This window comes from Tamandua tetradactyla, chromosome 12 (genome assembly GCF_023851605.1).
Source record: "Tamandua tetradactyla isolate mTamTet1 chromosome 12, mTamTet1.pri, whole genome shotgun sequence".
Classification (NCBI taxonomy): domain Eukaryota; kingdom Metazoa; phylum Chordata; class Mammalia; order Pilosa; family Myrmecophagidae; genus Tamandua; species Tamandua tetradactyla.
The window spans coordinates 23,483,880-23,500,679 of record NC_135338.1 but is presented as its reverse complement, the minus strand read 5'-3'; the positions used below and the strand labels follow the sequence as shown (position 1 = coordinate 23,500,679).

The 16,800-nt window shown below is 40.9% G+C and overlaps 1 protein-coding gene and 1 long non-coding RNA gene across 3 annotated transcripts in view; one reads left to right on the top strand and one right to left on the bottom strand.

The window, feature by feature from the left end:
• Positions 1-3,266, bottom strand: part of LOC143651270 (uncharacterized) — a 33,028-nt gene extending 29,762 nt beyond the window's left edge. Inside the window, exon 1 of the long non-coding RNA XR_013159945.1 lies at positions 3,132-3,266. This is a non-coding gene — a long non-coding RNA (uncharacterized LOC143651270). The remainder of the gene's footprint in view (positions 1-3,131) is intronic.
• LOC143651269 (uncharacterized) overlaps positions 1-16,800 on the top strand; it is a 216,349-nt gene that overhangs the window by 84,934 nt on the left and 114,615 nt on the right. The window lies entirely within an intron of this gene.

Genomic DNA, 16,800 nt, shown 5'->3' with positions numbered 1-16,800 from the left:
AGAGGGGTTCAAACCTCGAAGAATGGACTTTTAGGGAGGAGATTCTCATTTTTATGGCTTTCAGCCAGGGGGCCAACCACAGTTATTACTGTATGGGGTGACTAAAACTCTGGTAGAAAAGTTGCCATCCTTCTGGCCTTAATAAGCAGAGTACAGAGGTCAGGGAAAGTGAAATCCAGAGATTGGAAAGTGAGGGTAAAATCCTGTAAGGGAGAGAGTCAGACAAAAAGATCACCAAACCCTGTGTGTAAATTTTTCCCAAGGCTCTGGCTGACCATAAGCCATGTGTCCATGAGAGAGACTCCAAGCACCTAAGCCAAGGCATTTCTAAAGAAGACCAAAGTCAGAGCTCTTATACTTCCAGTAGTGAAGATAATATGGGTTGTCCAAATCTTTTGAGCAAATAGACCAATGGAACAGAATAGTGAGCCTATAAAAGGCCTAAGAGTCAGAGTTACACTTAAGTAAGCGTGGGGAGTATGCTTATTGCAAAGCACAGTGGAAGATTAAATACATGTGTGGATATACTTATAAAGGGTAAAAAACATCCTAAAATCCAGGTGAGCCACTGAGTTACCCAAGAACCTCATATCATTGTCCCTCTTGCCTTTTGATATTATCTCAAATGTTTGAATCTTTTGCTTTTTGGGCTATAAGGAGTGCCATACACATTCCACCCTACCATCCTAGGGATTCGTCAGTAGTCAACCCATTTCCTTCATAAACCAGGAGTTATTATGGGCTGATTTACAAGATGTCCAAAGCCCAGCTATGAGTTTGTTTCACTTAAGTCAGAAAAGATTAATGGAATATACCAAGAATGGAATGATCATATGGTAAGAATGTTCATGTTTATATGTTTAAAAAAAAAGGTTAATGGAGTCACAGACATGAACTTTCTATGTAATACATGACATTCCTCACTCCTTTTATACAGTAATGGCCTGAGTTGAGGAACTACTGAAGGAAGGTTGACTGCAATTTTAGGTTGGGGTCCTGGCTAAACTGGCCACTGCTGGCTCCAATTCCATTCTCACTTCTTACATATTAAAGGGAGAAAACTGTTGATGTTCAAGGATGAACCAACTCAACAGATCCTGATCATGAAGCTTTCACACCCAAATCTGGGGTAGATTTTTCTGACTCTTTATGCCAGCAGCAAAGGACTTGTTTACATTTTTAAAATATGTGTTTCAGTATGCCTTTGGAGATAAACTTCTAGATATTATTATAAGCAAACTTGAAAATCTGTACAAGAAATTGCAGCATTTTGTTTTTCTTAATTAATAAAAACCTTGTTAACTGTGTCTTGAGAAAGGATTACATGAAAATCTCTTGTTCTGTGTCACTTCTTTCTTAACACCTTTTGATTCCTTCAGGCTCTTTTCACATAAAATTAGAAAATAATCAAAACCAAGAGTGCATTTCTCATTTTTGGGGGAGTTTATTGGGGAAGGAAGAGATTTGAAGTCAGACAGAATTCAGCTTCTGTCCCTGATCTGTCACTTATTGGTTGTGTGCCACTATGCCTTCTGTTTCTCATCTATGAAATGAAGATAAGAATACAGACAAACAGAAAAAGAATGAGATCTTCAAGGTTCTCTTCTCTTTCATTTCTATACCTGCTTTCTAGGTAAGTGCAACCACATCTCCACCTTCCATTCCCACCACTATGCAGGTGATTCACAATTTATATCTCCAACACATATGGGCAACTGCTTACTTAACAGCTCTACCCGGATGTCTCAAAAGGAACTTGAATGCAACACATCCAAAGTCAAATTCTTGACTTTTGCTTAAGCTTGATCCTCTTTCAGTGTATTCTATTTGAGAGAAAGTCTCTACTGTCTATTTAGTTGTACAAAACAGAAACCTGAAAATCATCTTGATTCTTCCATCCCTTCTCTTGCCTCTCTTTCTTATTTCCAGTCCATTCCAACCACTTTAAATTTTACCTACCCAATAGTTCTTAAATCCACCCACTTCTGTGCAGATCCTTGCCACGACTCTCGTCCACTTTACCAAGACACGTCCCCTTCTAGCTGGTCGTCCTTGAAGTAGTCCTGGATCCTTCACACTCTTTCTTCTCTGCCCCAACAGAATGATTTCTGGAACAACTAGTAGCTTGGATTTGCTTTAAAACTAAGTGAACAAACAGAAATCAAATATGAAAAACAAACTAAGTGCAGAGCACTCCTATAAAGAAAGAAAGCAAACAATATGTAAAGTACTAAGGCCTCTCGGTAAGAATTGCTGTCCCAGGAGAAAGCATTTTTCCTTCTAAAATCTGGGCATCTTGTTCTTACCTGATCATGCTGAAACAAATCCTACTAGTAAATATATCCTATCCAGATACACAAAGGTTACAATCAGCCTAACCATTCTGGGCAGAGGTCTCTGAGGGGAAGTAATCATACAGTTCTTATAAAGCAACAGAGGCCATGTTCTTTATTCAAGTGTATAAATGAACAATACATGAGGAAGGAGAGCAGTATGTAAAAGAAAGGCCAAAATAAATAGAACTGAATGAAACAGAGCTATTTCAGGAAACAGAGCTATTTTAGGACACAAAAGATAATTTTAAAAGATCTAATGATATCCTCACAGAGAATTGAGAAAATATTGTATTCAAAAGCAAGAATGGGATGATCTGAAAAAGAAATAATAAATAAAGAAAGAATATAAATGAACTCTTGGAAAAAATCATATTAGAAAAATTTTTTAAATATAGAAAGCCTTTTTAATAAGTCAAATCAACCTTCTGAGATACATAGCAAAAAAGATAGATAGAAAACATGAGGAAAAAAGGTGATAGAGATAATCAATGCAAGGGTTCAGCATATGACTTGTAGTAGTTCCAGAATTTGGACTATATAATACAAGGTAAAATTTCTTTTTAATTGTGTGGAAAATTTTCAAGAGTTGAAGAAGAGAAAAGCAATCCATACATAAGAATAATCTCATCAAGTTCAGAAGTGTCAGAATAAAGATAAGATGCTAAAAGTTTTCATAGAGAAACAAAGAACATTGTGCAAACTTACATTATAAGAAAAATCAGCTGGCATCACCAACACTGGATGCTAAAAGTTCATAGAGCAATGCCAGAAAGTTCTAAGGAAAATTATACTGACTTGGAACAAATCTGATTTAGAATTCTGTATCCTGCCTGCACTGGTATGAAACTGTTATGTACTCCAGAAAAGCCATGTTCTTCTAATCCCTTCTTGTGGATGCAGACCTATTGTGGGCAGGACCTTTGCATTAGGTTGTTTCCATGGAGATGTGACTCACCCAATTTAAGGTGGGTCTTAAGCCTTTACTGGAGTCCTTTATGAGATGACACAGAGAGCTCAGAGCTCAGAGACATTTGGAGACAGAGAAAGAAAACACCCCAGGAGAAGCTAAGAGAGAACATAAATGCCCAGTGACACTTTGGAGAGACAGAAATGCCCCAGAAGAAAAAAGCAAGGACCCACAGAAGCCCAGTGATATTTCGGAACGAAGGACCAGCAGATGCCAACAGAGGCACCCCAAATGCCATCGGCCTTCCTTCAGAATCAAGGTATCTTTCTTTGGATGCCTTAATTTGGACATTCTCATGGCCAAAAAACTGCAAATTTGTAACCCAGTAAACCCTTTTAAAGAGTCAACCCATTTCTGCTTATTGCATTTCAGCAGCTTTATCAAACCGAAACACTGCCAAAATGTCAACCAAGTGGGAGGGTAAATTCATTTGTAGACATAAAGTTTTAGGGACTCAGAATATTTACTTGGAAAAATAAGGGAGTGATTCTAGCAAAGACAGGCGAGAAAGAAAGAATGATTAAGGAAAGATTGGTTCTAATCCAGTGATGTGGAGAAGGACAGTCCCAGCATAGCAGCTTTACATCAGGCCTGGAGAGCAATTAATCTGCATACAGAGAAGGATGGGAGAGCTCCTCAAAGTTTTCTCTGGATGAAAAAATGAGAATTCCATGCAACATTATAATTGAGAGGCAGAAAAAAATCTCTAACAGCTTGTTAATCTTTTTTCAGCAAGAAAAACAAAAGATGATTAGAAATATCAAGAAAAATCAGATAGTTTATAAGAAAAGTCATGGGTTATTTAGAAATTTCACTATAGTGTGGCATGATTGGAGCATTGGTTGAGTGTGAGGACAGAGAATATATTTTACCTTTACATTACATCATTCCTCTCCAAATGTTCTAGGGCTTATGACATTTTGCCTGTAGAAAAAGAAAAGTAATTATGTGACACCATCTGGATGTGTGATGAACAATATTTAGATAGTAATTACAAAGAAAAGGTTTCTGTTGACTTGTTAGTGTTTAGACTCAACCTATAAACAAAGTATGGAAGGCTTAATTAAGGTTTTTGAAATAGTATTTAAATGTTATGGCCATCAACCATGTAAAAGAAGATATATAACAGGAGTACTGACAAGAAAAAAAAGAGAAATAGAGGATGAAGTTATGGACAGTATTATTCTCTTTGACAGTGGGAGATGGATGTCAAAAATTATTAAAAGTTGGAAGAACAAGAAGAAGATGTTTCAACATATTATTTAAAATTATACTGGAAGCTAATAAATATTGTGAATAGTTGAAAGCTACTATTTATTTCTAATATAAAACAGAAGGTAGAATAAGACTGTTGTCATAGCTTCAGCCTATCACTAAGTGGTAAATAGTCATGAGTATTACTAAATCATGTGAATTGCTAAGAATGTTGATTGGGGAATTAATGAGTATCAGAAATGCAGTGCCTTTTAATTACTAAACATTTTTTTTTCTAAAAGGAAGGACCCTCCGGGGCACCGGCTTATGTTTTTGGTGCTTGAGGCCCAAACAGAGAAAAGGGTATAAATATTCCAGGGTTCCAACTGCTCTGATTGTCCTTGGTAATCATAAAACTGCTGGAGAACTGTCCCATTAAAAGCCAAAGAAGGCCAATTTCCAAACGCACCACCGAGCAAAGTGCACTTGTTGTGCCAGCCCATTTGATTGTGGCAGCCTCCTTGAGCTCAACTCAAGTGGCATGTGCTGGAAGATGGGGTTGGAGGCAACAGTTCCCAGCCACAAGCCTTGGGAGGCCACAGAGGCATTGGCTAGGCCTCCAGGCACAAAGGCAACCCTCTGTGACTAGCTGCTGCTTGAGATTTGGATGCAAGAAGATGTTTGCTTGGGGATACTTCTTGTGCAAGGCATGTACCTGTTTCAGACCCGAGTCTGTGCTTGGCTTGCTGACCCGCAAGATAGTGGAACTCAGTGAGCAGCAAGGACGTTCCCTCTTGGGTGGGCTTTCCCCAGAACTGTCCTAGAAACATAAGCCTCTCATTACAAAGACAGAGATGTTCCGTATGTGGGGAGAATTGCTGCATGCATCTGCTGAAGTTAAGAAACCTGCTTAAACCTATGCCTCAAGAGGAGGCCTCTTAATCTGGGACTCTTGTCAACTTGTCAAGCATCTAGACCTACTTTGCTGCTCAGTGAAATCTTCTAATTTAAAGAAGAAGGTGGGTGAAATATCTATAATTATCTTCCTTCTCCTCTTAAAATGGAGGGGATGAGCATCTATAAAATAGGCTTTTAAAAAACATATATTGATGTAATACAAACTAAGAGGTATCCAAAAGTGTGATCTGGTAATTGACAACTTATCTCTGACCACTACATTGGCCAAATCTTGTACAGTCTGCAGTGAAACTAGCCTCATACTAAGGGATCCCATGCATTATCTCCCCATGGAAATGACCACAGGCAGCATTTTAAGTAGAAATGGTTAATTTCTGTGCTCTGGAACCTCCCTGCCATAGCTTAAACCAATTAGAATGTGTCGGATGTATAGATTAGCAAACTTGGAGTGCCCTGTGAGGTGGCATGGCATGAAAGCTCTCTCAATCAAGGTCTTCCTTGGAAATTTGATCTGGCATTTGGAGATGGGTGTTGGGGACCAGAGGCTAACCTAAGATAGCGATTGAGCCAACATGGCCACCCCGGCTAATGCAATGGCATCTATATAGTACAACAAGGTTCTTCACGGAAATAGGTTCCCACCAGGACCTTCCCGCCGGCGCGAACTCCCCACCAATTATCTAACCAGCCCTTCCCACCGGCGCGAACTCCCTCCTATCATAATGCTCCACATACCCTACTCCCTCCCCAAGTCGGTATATATACACCCGGCTTGCTTAATAAAATTTGCAGCTTGATCAGAATCCTGTCTTGCTGTCCTTCTTGCGTCTCTCTGTCCCATAGCCATTCTTCCCTCAGCAGGTGGCGGACCCCGTTGACTGTCCTGCGGGTCGGGACAGATGGGGAGGGGCTAGGGATTGATTCATTTGTGGGAGGAACAGAAATGGGACAGCATATTGAGAGATGATAGTACACAGACATTGCAATGTGGAAGAGTCCAGAGTAGGCAATAACCATGAACAATACAAATTATAAGGTAGGGAAGAATCATTTAGAGTAGAGGCTGAGAGGTTCTTGGAGACAGGAGAGGCAGAAGCAGAGATAGAGAGGAACTGAGTCAGAGAGGAACTGAGTCAGTACTAATGATGGTGTTCAGAGTAGGGATTCATGGGTTTCTGCAGCTGAGAGGATGTCTGAACTAGGCTCCTGTGTTTCTATGAGGCCTGGAGGTGGAGCTATTTTGGGGTTTAGGACATTTCTTTGCTTACATATGTGTCCTTATGATAGATGCCCATGATGTGAACTATCCTGAGTGGGTCTCTGTTCCTTAAAGCCAAAAGAATCTGGCTAAATATACCACCCTTTGACCCTGCCATTAGAGTTGGACAAGCTCTTTTGAGGTTTCTTTCTTGGGGAGATGGTGAAGTAACTGAGATAAAGAAAAGATGTTTTTGAAGCAAAGCAAAGTGATGCTGCCCCCTAAAGCACTAAGTCAGGTTCTTTTACTGTGGTTTAGGAAAAGGCAGGAAAGTGCAGTTGAGGAGAAAGTGCTGAGTACTTGGGAATTATGTTGGAAGTTCAATTTCTGATGTCTTCACTAGCTAAGACTGCTCTCCCTATCTACCCTTTTTATTTTCCTCCACAGACACAAAATTTTGAAAATATTTAATCTGGCAAACCAATTGTGTTCATTTAGGTAAAAAGAATTTTCCCATTGAAATTGATATGAATCTTATCTATAAGCTTGGGGGTGCATAAATATTACTTTTAAATGCTCTATCTAACTTGACTTAATTGAGCCCCCATTTCACTAAGCTGGAAGAAAATTATCCTCAGTCATCCTTGGGGTTCTGTTTCTGAGTAGGGTAGGGTATCGGTGGTACCTTTCCCGCAGTATGGCTGGCAATCATGACTACTGAGGCCTGGCTACTGCCTGGAACATTGTTTTAGAAAACAGAACTGGTCCAAGATATTTCTTCTTATCTCCCACAACAGTTGGGAAATCTTCAGTTTTCAGTTGAGGATAGTTTTTCCCTTGTCAATCTCATCTGGATGACAGGAAGATGAACAGGATCCCCAGGACCCGTGGGATATTTATACTGTAACTTGAGCCTTCAGCCACATGGAAAAAAATACATGTGTGCACGTGTGCATTTGTGTGGATTAAAATAGTCTCTGAAACAGTGTTTTCACCATCAGAGTTGAATAACAATGATGCTTATTGAATACACACTGTGTGTGAGGCAATATGGTAAATATCAATAAGCCTGTGGGATTACTTGTCCGCGACTTCTCACTCAGCTCAGGGCCTGGCTGCCGTCCCGTGCCTTGCCTCGCTGGTGCGACGAAGAGCTCCCGGGTCGACGGGCCCAGGCGCCGCGCTCCTCCCGCCCGGCGGCCTCCGGTCCGCTCCAGGCAGCGGGTCTCCGGCCTGACCCCGCCTGCAGACGTCCGGCAGGACCCACCATGGGCCCCAGGGCGGCGAGCCGCGCGGAGGACACAGGTAGAGGCGCTGCGCTCCGAAAGGAAACGCTGACCCAGGAAGAAAAGGAACTGGCCTCGGGACCGCACGACGCCTCAGCTGTTCGGCAGACCGACACACCAGGAGGCCCAACCGGCGAGAGCCGGGCCGGAGAGAGAGAGATAGACGCAGACAGACTAACCTTGGTGAAGACACGAGTCCGGAACACGCAGCGGTTGTGAGTACAGATCTTTACTGGGGTTAAGCAAGCTTTCTCTAATACTGGCTCCACGCGGGGGAAGACACCCCACGGGGGAACAACCTCTATGCGGCCGTCAGGTACGGCTCCTTGTGGGTTATTCCCCCCACCTCATCCGGGTAACATCTTATATACATAATCGGGGTCCAATGGGCTGACGCCACGTATACAGTGGTGATAGGTGGGCACGGTTGGCGGATATATACGTCATACACGGAAGCAGGATGTGAGCGCCATCTTGGCTCACTCGATGGGCGGGGGGAACTCTGGAGCAGGCTGCAGCGCGTCCACTAGGCCTGACCCGGGTGGCGGCTCTCCACAATTACTGGAGTTTCCTTTGGTTGAGTCCCAAAGCAAAGAGGAACCATGTGGATTAGAGATGCTCATAAAGTAAATTCTGTGAAGCAAGTCAATGAACTGTCACTGAGTCTCATTAACTTTAGGGAGAACCCAGATGCTATCATATCTGGTTGCAAGAAAAGTGAAAACCACAAATGTCCCCTTAATACTTCTTGTTGCCAATAACTTGCTGCCCATGTCATTCTAACTCTCAGTCTGTGCAGAAGGGACTCAACAATCCTAGATTTAGGGCTTCTGAGTTTCCTCTTGTAAGTGCTCTCCTCCATGTCTTCTGAGATGCATGGAAGTGGCTTCCTCTTTCTGTTTTCTCTGCTATCTGTGTCAACAGCCTCACAGTGGATGCACTTGTCCCATCTGTTTAGAATGTGCTGGCTCATCAATTCCTAGGTGGCTGCTGCTTCTACAACCTGCCTTTTGCTGGCTTTGGGAGGAGAGACGGAGACACAGCTATCTTCCTTTTGTTTAGTATTTCAAGTTAAGTGTAGTCAGAATTTTTTGTGCACACTATTTCATCTGACCCTCGCACAGCCCTGTGAGAAGTACTGGTATTTTCCTTTTACAATGTGAGAAATGGGGTCAGAATAGTGGAGGGACTTGCACAAGTTCTGTCAGAGCCAGAACTAAAACCCAGCTCTTCTGTTGCCCATTTCTTCACTGATATTCTAGATACTCCTCAATGAAGTGAGTAGGCAGTTCCGCCTATTATGAGTTTTTAATATGAATTGAGTGCTCTTCAGGCCCTGTGGAATTAACAAGAAGAGATTTGGACACATTCCTTGCTCTCAAACTACCTGCAGTTTAGTTGGGTGTTTGCACCAGTGAGGCTGTTTGTATGAGGCGCACAGCTAGTTTAAGTGAAACACAGGAACTTATAGCCTAAAAGGAAGACAGTATCAACCCTTTGCTCAATTATAAGGAGGCAGAAACCCCAGTTCAAATCTGTTTTCCTTTGCTCTATCCACTAGGAGAATTTCCCCTCATCGCTGTCCTTTAAAGACATCCAGAATGCGGTCATCGTACTGCAGCTGTCCAGTCCAGGTGGTCCCTGCATATCGGGCAGAATTATCTGTAAAACAGGTCCAAGTTTTCTCTTCCTCAGTTGACAAACTGTAAGGTACTCCCCAAGAGGCCATGGCTGTGGTCTGGGAAAGAGATGGTAATATGGCAGGAGTGGGGGCCATGGGCATTTGGGCCACTTCCTCATATAACTTACTTATCCCTTCAGGACCTGCTTGAGTCCTATCTCTAATATACCATTTCCATTTTATGCTGCTGTGCACACCCAACCTTATGACTTTGTGGGTCAGGCAACACCCAGCTCATGATAGGCAACTCAAGTCTCACAGTAACTTGGTACCGTGTTCAGTCTCTACTAAGGCCTAGTAGCAGGCCAAAAGCTGATTTACGAAAGGAGAGTAGTTACCTGCAGTGGATGGTAAGGTTTTACTCTAAAATCCTAAGTGTCTGTGTTGTTATTCTCCTCTAGGGGTCTGCCAAGACAACATCCCTATTTGCCCCTGACACTTCCAGCACCATTGGATCTGTCAGACCATATGTCCCAAGTGGCAGAGCAGCTTGCATAGCAGCCTGAACTTGTTGCAGAGCCTCCTCTTGTTCTGGTTCCCACTCAAAATTAGCAGCTTTTCTGGTCACTTGGTCTGGATTAGCACACCCAAATGTTGTCTCCAAAATCCAGAGGGCAACTAGGTGTTGTGCCTCTTTTTGGTCATAGGAAGGGCCAGATGTAAAAGCTTATCCTTCACCTTAGAAGGGATATCTTGATAAGCCCCACACCACTGGAGATCTATAAATTTCACTCAGGTGGAAGACCCCTGTATTTTTGCTGGATTTATCGCCCATCCTCTGACCTACAAATGCCTTACTCATAAGTCTAGAGTAGTTGCTACTTCTTCTTACTAGGTCCAATCATGATATTGTCAATGTAATGGACTAATGTGATGTCTTGTCGGAGGGAGAAATGATCAAGGTTCCTGCGGACAAGACTGTGTCATAGGGCTGGAGAGTTGACATACTCCTGAGGTAGGACTGTGAAGGTATACTGATGACCTTGCCAGCTGAAAGCAAACTGTTTCTGGTGGTTCTTAGTGGCAGCTATTGAGAAAAAAGCATTTGCCAGGTTAATAACTGCATGGCATGTACCAGGTGATGTGTTGATTTGCTCAAGCAATGATACCACATCTGGGACTGCTGCTGCAACTGGAGTTAGATTTATGATAATCCACTGTCATCCTCAAAATCCAATCTGCTTTCTGTACAGGTCAGATAGGACAGTTGAATGGGAATGTGGTCAAAATCATCACCCCCACATCCTTCAAGTCCTTAAGAGTGGCACAAATCTCTGCAGTCCCTCCTGGAATATGGTATTGCCTCTGATTCACTATTTTGCTAGGTAGGGGCAGTTCTAGGCATTTCTACTTGGCCTTTCTTACCATAATAGCCCTCACACCACAAGTCAGAGAACCAGTGTGGGAGTCTGCCAGTTGCTCAGTATGTTCATCCCAATTATGCATTCTGGAACTGAGGAAATGACCACAGAATGGCTCTGGGGACCCACTGGACCCACTGGACCCACTGTGAGACAAACCTGAGCTAAAGCTCCATCGATCACCTGGCCTCAATAGGTCCCTACTCTGACTAGTAGACCAGAGTCACATTTTGGGTCTTCTGGAATTAGTGTCACTACTGAGCCAGTGTACAATAATCTCCACAATATCTGATGATTTCCTTTTCCCCAGTGCACATTCACCCTCCCAGTTTAAATGAAAGATTACCCTGTCTTAACTCTGAATTTCTCTCCTCTTACTGTCTCATTTCCTCATTTGTCTAGTTCTCTTTGCAAAAAAAAAAATTACTCAGAATGTCTATACTCACAGTCTCCCTTCTTCCATTTCCTCTTGAGATCACCCCAAACAGGCTTTTATCTTCAACCATTCCACAAAACTGCTCCTGTTAAGGACACCAGTGACCTCCATGTTCTAAATCTGATTTTAATTCTAAGTCCCCCTCTGACTTGACCCCATAGTAGCATTTGAAACTGTTCACTCCTTGCTCATAGGAACCTTTTCTTCCTGTGGCTTTGAGACACCACTCCCCTGGTCTTCCTCATACCTCATCAGTCAGCTTTACCTCTTCCAGTTCTCTAAATGCTCTGTCTCAGAACTATTTCTATATTCTAATTGCATACTCTCCCCAGGAATTCTCTTCCTGCCCCATGGCTTTAAATATCATCCACAAGTTGGCAATTCCCAAATGTGTATCTCTAGCCTAATGTTTGCCTGTAAACCCCAGCTACCCATTCCGCATTTCCACATCTCATTTGTTCTTACATTCCTCACCCAATCCATTAGCAAATCCTGTTGACTGTATCTTCAAAAAATATATTCGGTATTCAACTTTTTCTCACTATCTTCACCACTTAGTCCCAGCCATAACTCTCTCGTAACTGTTCCTGCATGCACACTTGCCTTCCCGTAGTGAATTATCTACATGACAGCAAGAGGTTCCTTTTAAAATGTAAATCTTATTACATCATTCTCCTGCTCAAAACTCCCTAATTCTTTAGAATTCCTGTAAAATACTAAAGGCCACAAGGTCCTGTACAACCTGCTCCTTAGCTCTATCTTTGAGTTCATCTCTTACGATTCTCTCTCCACCATTCTGCTCCAGTCCCACTGGGTGACTCATTTTCCTTAGAATGTGCCTTTACAGTTGCTGTTCCCTGTGCTGGAGGCCCCCTCCCAGAGAGTAAGTGGCCTGTTGTATTAGGTTTCTATTGCTGCAATCACAAATTACCACAAGCTTAGCATTTTAAAACAGCGCCTATTTATTACCTCACAGTTCTGAAGGTCAGAAGTCCAGTGTGTGTGGCTGAGTTCTCCGCTCAGGGTCTCACAAGACTGAAGTCAAGATGTTGGCTGGGCTGGACTCTTATCTGGTGGGCCTGGGAAAGAATATTCTTCAAGCTCATTCAGATTGTTAGAAGACTTCAGTTCCTCATGATTGTAGGATTGAGGTCTCCATTGTCTGGCCTCTTGGCGTCTAGAAGCAGCCCATATTCCTTCTTATTGCCTCCCTCCATCTTCAAATCACAATGGTGAACATCAAAATCTTCTCATGTTTTGAATGTCTTTGACTTCCTCTGCTGTTCCTGTCCTCTGCTTTTAAGGGCTCATGTGATTACACTAATAATCCAGGATAATCTCCCCATTTTGAGGTTAACTGATTAGTAATGTTAGTTCATCCCTTTTGCCATGTAACATGACATAGTACCATATTCACAGGAGTGATACCAGGGGTGGAAATCATCGAATCCAAAATTCTGCCTACTAAACTCATGCTCTTTCTTTAGTTATTCTGCCAACGTTATCTAATTCTTTGGTACCCCAATCTAAACAGTACCCCACCACCTCATTCAGCCTTCACACTCTAACTCCTTACCCTGCTGTCTTTTCCTCATAGCACTTATCAATGCCCAGCATTACATTATATAATACTATTTTATTTGGTCAGTTTATTACCTATGTCTCCCCATTGTAATGTAAGCTGCATGATGGCTAGAAGTTTGTATTATTTGTTGCTATATACCCAACACCTAGATTGTGCCTGGAGCAGAGTAGATGCTCAATTATTATTTGTAGAATAAATGAATGACACTTCCCTAATTCCCATAAAAATCCCATTTGGCTATCTTAAGCAATTAACTATTCCTCTGTTTCTTAAAATATCTTTCTAGCAGTTTAGTAAGTTAGCAGTCTTCAGACATTTGAACACCTTCTACACATTTTATACTGTTTTAGACGTTCCCTAGTCTTGGCTGAATCTTGCATTTGAAGTGCTTTTGGTCTTTGGTACACATTTGAAACACTCTGTGGGTAGAATAAGACAGACTAGAGATGCGATTCTTTCTTTACAGCTCTGATGAAAGAAACATCACATTCCTTCATTTTCCCTATCAACTCAAATCTGCTTTGAGCTCCACTTCTCCTGGGCTGGTAGGAAACATCAAGTTGTTATTAATAATGAGTCATTCAAAACTGAAATAGATACTCTCCTCAGGGAACTTACTGTTTAGTGTTTGATTAGATGTATTTATAATTCATTATTTTTACATATCTTTAATGTAAAAATGTGTTAAATGATAAATGAAAGAAACTGAAAATGTGCTTTGGAAGTATATGGCAGGGGAGAGGCAGTGCACATAGGAATTAGTTCTGGGAACTGGAGTTGATGGGGTGCATGTAAACTAGTCCCTAATGATGCTAAAACCTGGACAAATGGTAATGGAAACAGCAGGCAAAGTGAGGAGGAAGCTATGAACAAAAGCATGCAGGATGGAAGAAAGGCCTGTGTTTAGGGAACTGAGAGTTATGGTGAGGCTAAGTGAGAAATAAGGCTGGAAACAAGAGACTAATAGACCAATGAGATAAAATGGAGATATCACAAAGAGATCTAAGCTCATATAGACAGTTGATTTATGACAAAGGTAGTACCAAAAAGTAGTGAGAAAATTATCCCTTTTCTATAGATCACAGTATATCTATTTGGGGGAAAAATGAAGTGACCCCACCACATACTACATCAAAATCAATGCAATGCTTAGGATGGCTTGTATGTTGTCTGAATATATTTCAATAAAATTACATTAAAACTCAATGCCAGGTTGTAGATTGCAGATCCAAATGTCTATGTTCAAAAATAAGTACATGGAATCTTGACTAGGGTGTGAGATCTTGTTGGTTTGTTCAGATTGGTGAGATGCCCAGATACATCCCAGAGTAATTTGGGCAGTGAATAAAGTACTTGCAAAGTCCCTTTGGGGGGCTGGGGAGAAAGGAAGAAATATTCAACTTCCCCGTTTGGAGAATTTCTGATATTCTCACAAACAGTGGGGACAAACAAATCAATAAGCCGAGCCCTGGATCATGGGGTTCACCCCTCTGAAACTTATTCCTGCAAAGGATAGGCTAACCCTACTTATAATTATACCTAAGAGTCATCCCCAGAAAACCTCTTTTGTTGCTCAGATGTGGCCTCTCCCTCTAAGCCAACAAAGCAGGTGAACTCATTGCTCTCCCTGCTACGTAGGACATGACTCCGGAAGGTGTAAATCTCCTTGGAAACATAGGACAGAACTCCCAAAATTCACTGGAACCCAGCATCGTGGGAGTGAGAGAGCCTTCTTGAAAAAAGGGGGGAGAGAGAAATGAGACAAAATAAAGTTTCAGTGGCTGAGAAATTTCAGACAGTTGAAAAGTTATTCTCATACATTATATAGATATCCCTTTTTAGTTTATGGTGTATTGGAGTGGCTAGAGGGAAGTACTTGAAACTGTTGAATTGTGTTCCAATAGCCTTGATTCTTGAAGATGAGTGTATAATAATATAACTTTTACAGTGTGACTGTGTGATTATGAAAACCTTGTGTTTGATGCTCCTTTTATCCAACTTATGGACAGATGAGTAAAAAATATGGATAAATTATAAGGGGTAAATTAAATAGGGTATTTGAAATACTAGTGGTTAATGAGAGGGAGGGTTAAGGGGTATGGTTGTATGAGTTTTTTTCTTTTTTCTTTTTATTTCTTTTTCTGGAGTGATACAAATGTTCTAAAAATAATCATAGTGATGAATATAAAATTATGTGCTGATATTGTGAGCCAGTGATTGTATACCACATATGCATTTATGTGTCTGAAGATTTTTTAATAAAAATATTTTTTAAAAAGGCTTCTAGGGTGGGCAATGATGGCTTGGGTGGGCAATGGTGGCGCAGTGGCAGATTTCTTGCCTGCCATGCCAGAGACCCGGGTACGATTCCCGGGGCCTGCCCGTGCATAAAATAGATAAATAAATAAAAATTAAGAAAAGCTTTCTTAGAAGACAGCATGGGACCAATGGATAGCAAAAGACACTTTTAACAACACAGTAAAAATGTAATTGTAAAGAAAAAGTGATAAATTGGACTTCATTAGAATTAAAATTTGTATTCATCAAAAGATGTCATTAAGAGAGTGGAAATGCAAGCAACAGTGTGGGGTGAGATATATGCACACATATTACAGACAATATGTATCCAGAATATATAAATAACTTCCACAAATCCATAAGAAAATAGCAACCTAGTAGAAAAAATGGGCGAGAGATGTGAATATGAACTTCATAAAAGGGGATACTCAAATGAGCAGTAAAAGTATAAAAAGTTTAATGAATCATGGGAGATGCAAATCACAATAAGAAGACACCTCCTATTCACTAGAATAGGTTAAAATCTAAGAGTGACAATACCAATCTCGGCACAGAGCTGGAGCAATCTGAATTCTCACACACTGTCAGTAGAAATGTAAATTGGACAAACACTTTAGAAAATAAGTAGATGTTATCTACTAATGCCAAAAAAATATGTATAATTTATGATCCATCAATTCCACTGCTAGGTATATAACCAACAGAAATACATGCACACAAGCACCAAGCATGTTCAGAGCAGCATTATTTCTTATAACCTTAAGTTAGAAACAGCCCTAACCGCTGTCCATCAACAATAGAATGGATAAAGGAATGCTGTATATTCACGTGATAGATTGCTAGAAAATAAAGAAAAATAATAAATTATAGCACACATAACATGGATAAATCTAAGCAACATAATGTTGACAGAAAGAAATCTAAAAATTGAAATGCCTAATTCCATTTATTTAAGTTAGTTCAGAAACAAATTGAAACTATGGCATTTGAAAATAATTCTTTTGTGACAAAAATATAAAGAAAGAAAAGCAATGAGTACAATAAAAGGCAAGATAGTTGTTTCCTTTGTGGACGAGAGAGGGATAGTGATCAGGAAGGGGGTCAGGTCATCTCTTTCTTGATCTGGGAGGTCACACAGGGATTCACTTCATGGGAAACCAATGAGCTATGCAGTTTCAATATCTGTGCTATGATAGAGCTTGCTAGCTCTATCCGTGGGTATGTATACATAATATTTCACATTATATTTTATAACTAAAAACAAAAGAAAAAGAAAAGAAGACGAACTATAAGGTTTTTCTAGAAGAGACTTTTCAGTATCTGAAATGCTAGGCTGGTTTTGGACTTTGTTCTGTAGGATAAGAAGCCATGGAATTTCTCATTTGCTGGGCAGTAAAGTAATCTTTTCACTTGCATTATGACATTAACAGAAATCCAAGTAAAAGAAAAATCTTTCTATAATACCACCATTTTCACTTTTTTTTATCATTCTTCTTAGATAAGTGGCTAAAATCAGATATATTAAGTTTCAGTACTTTTA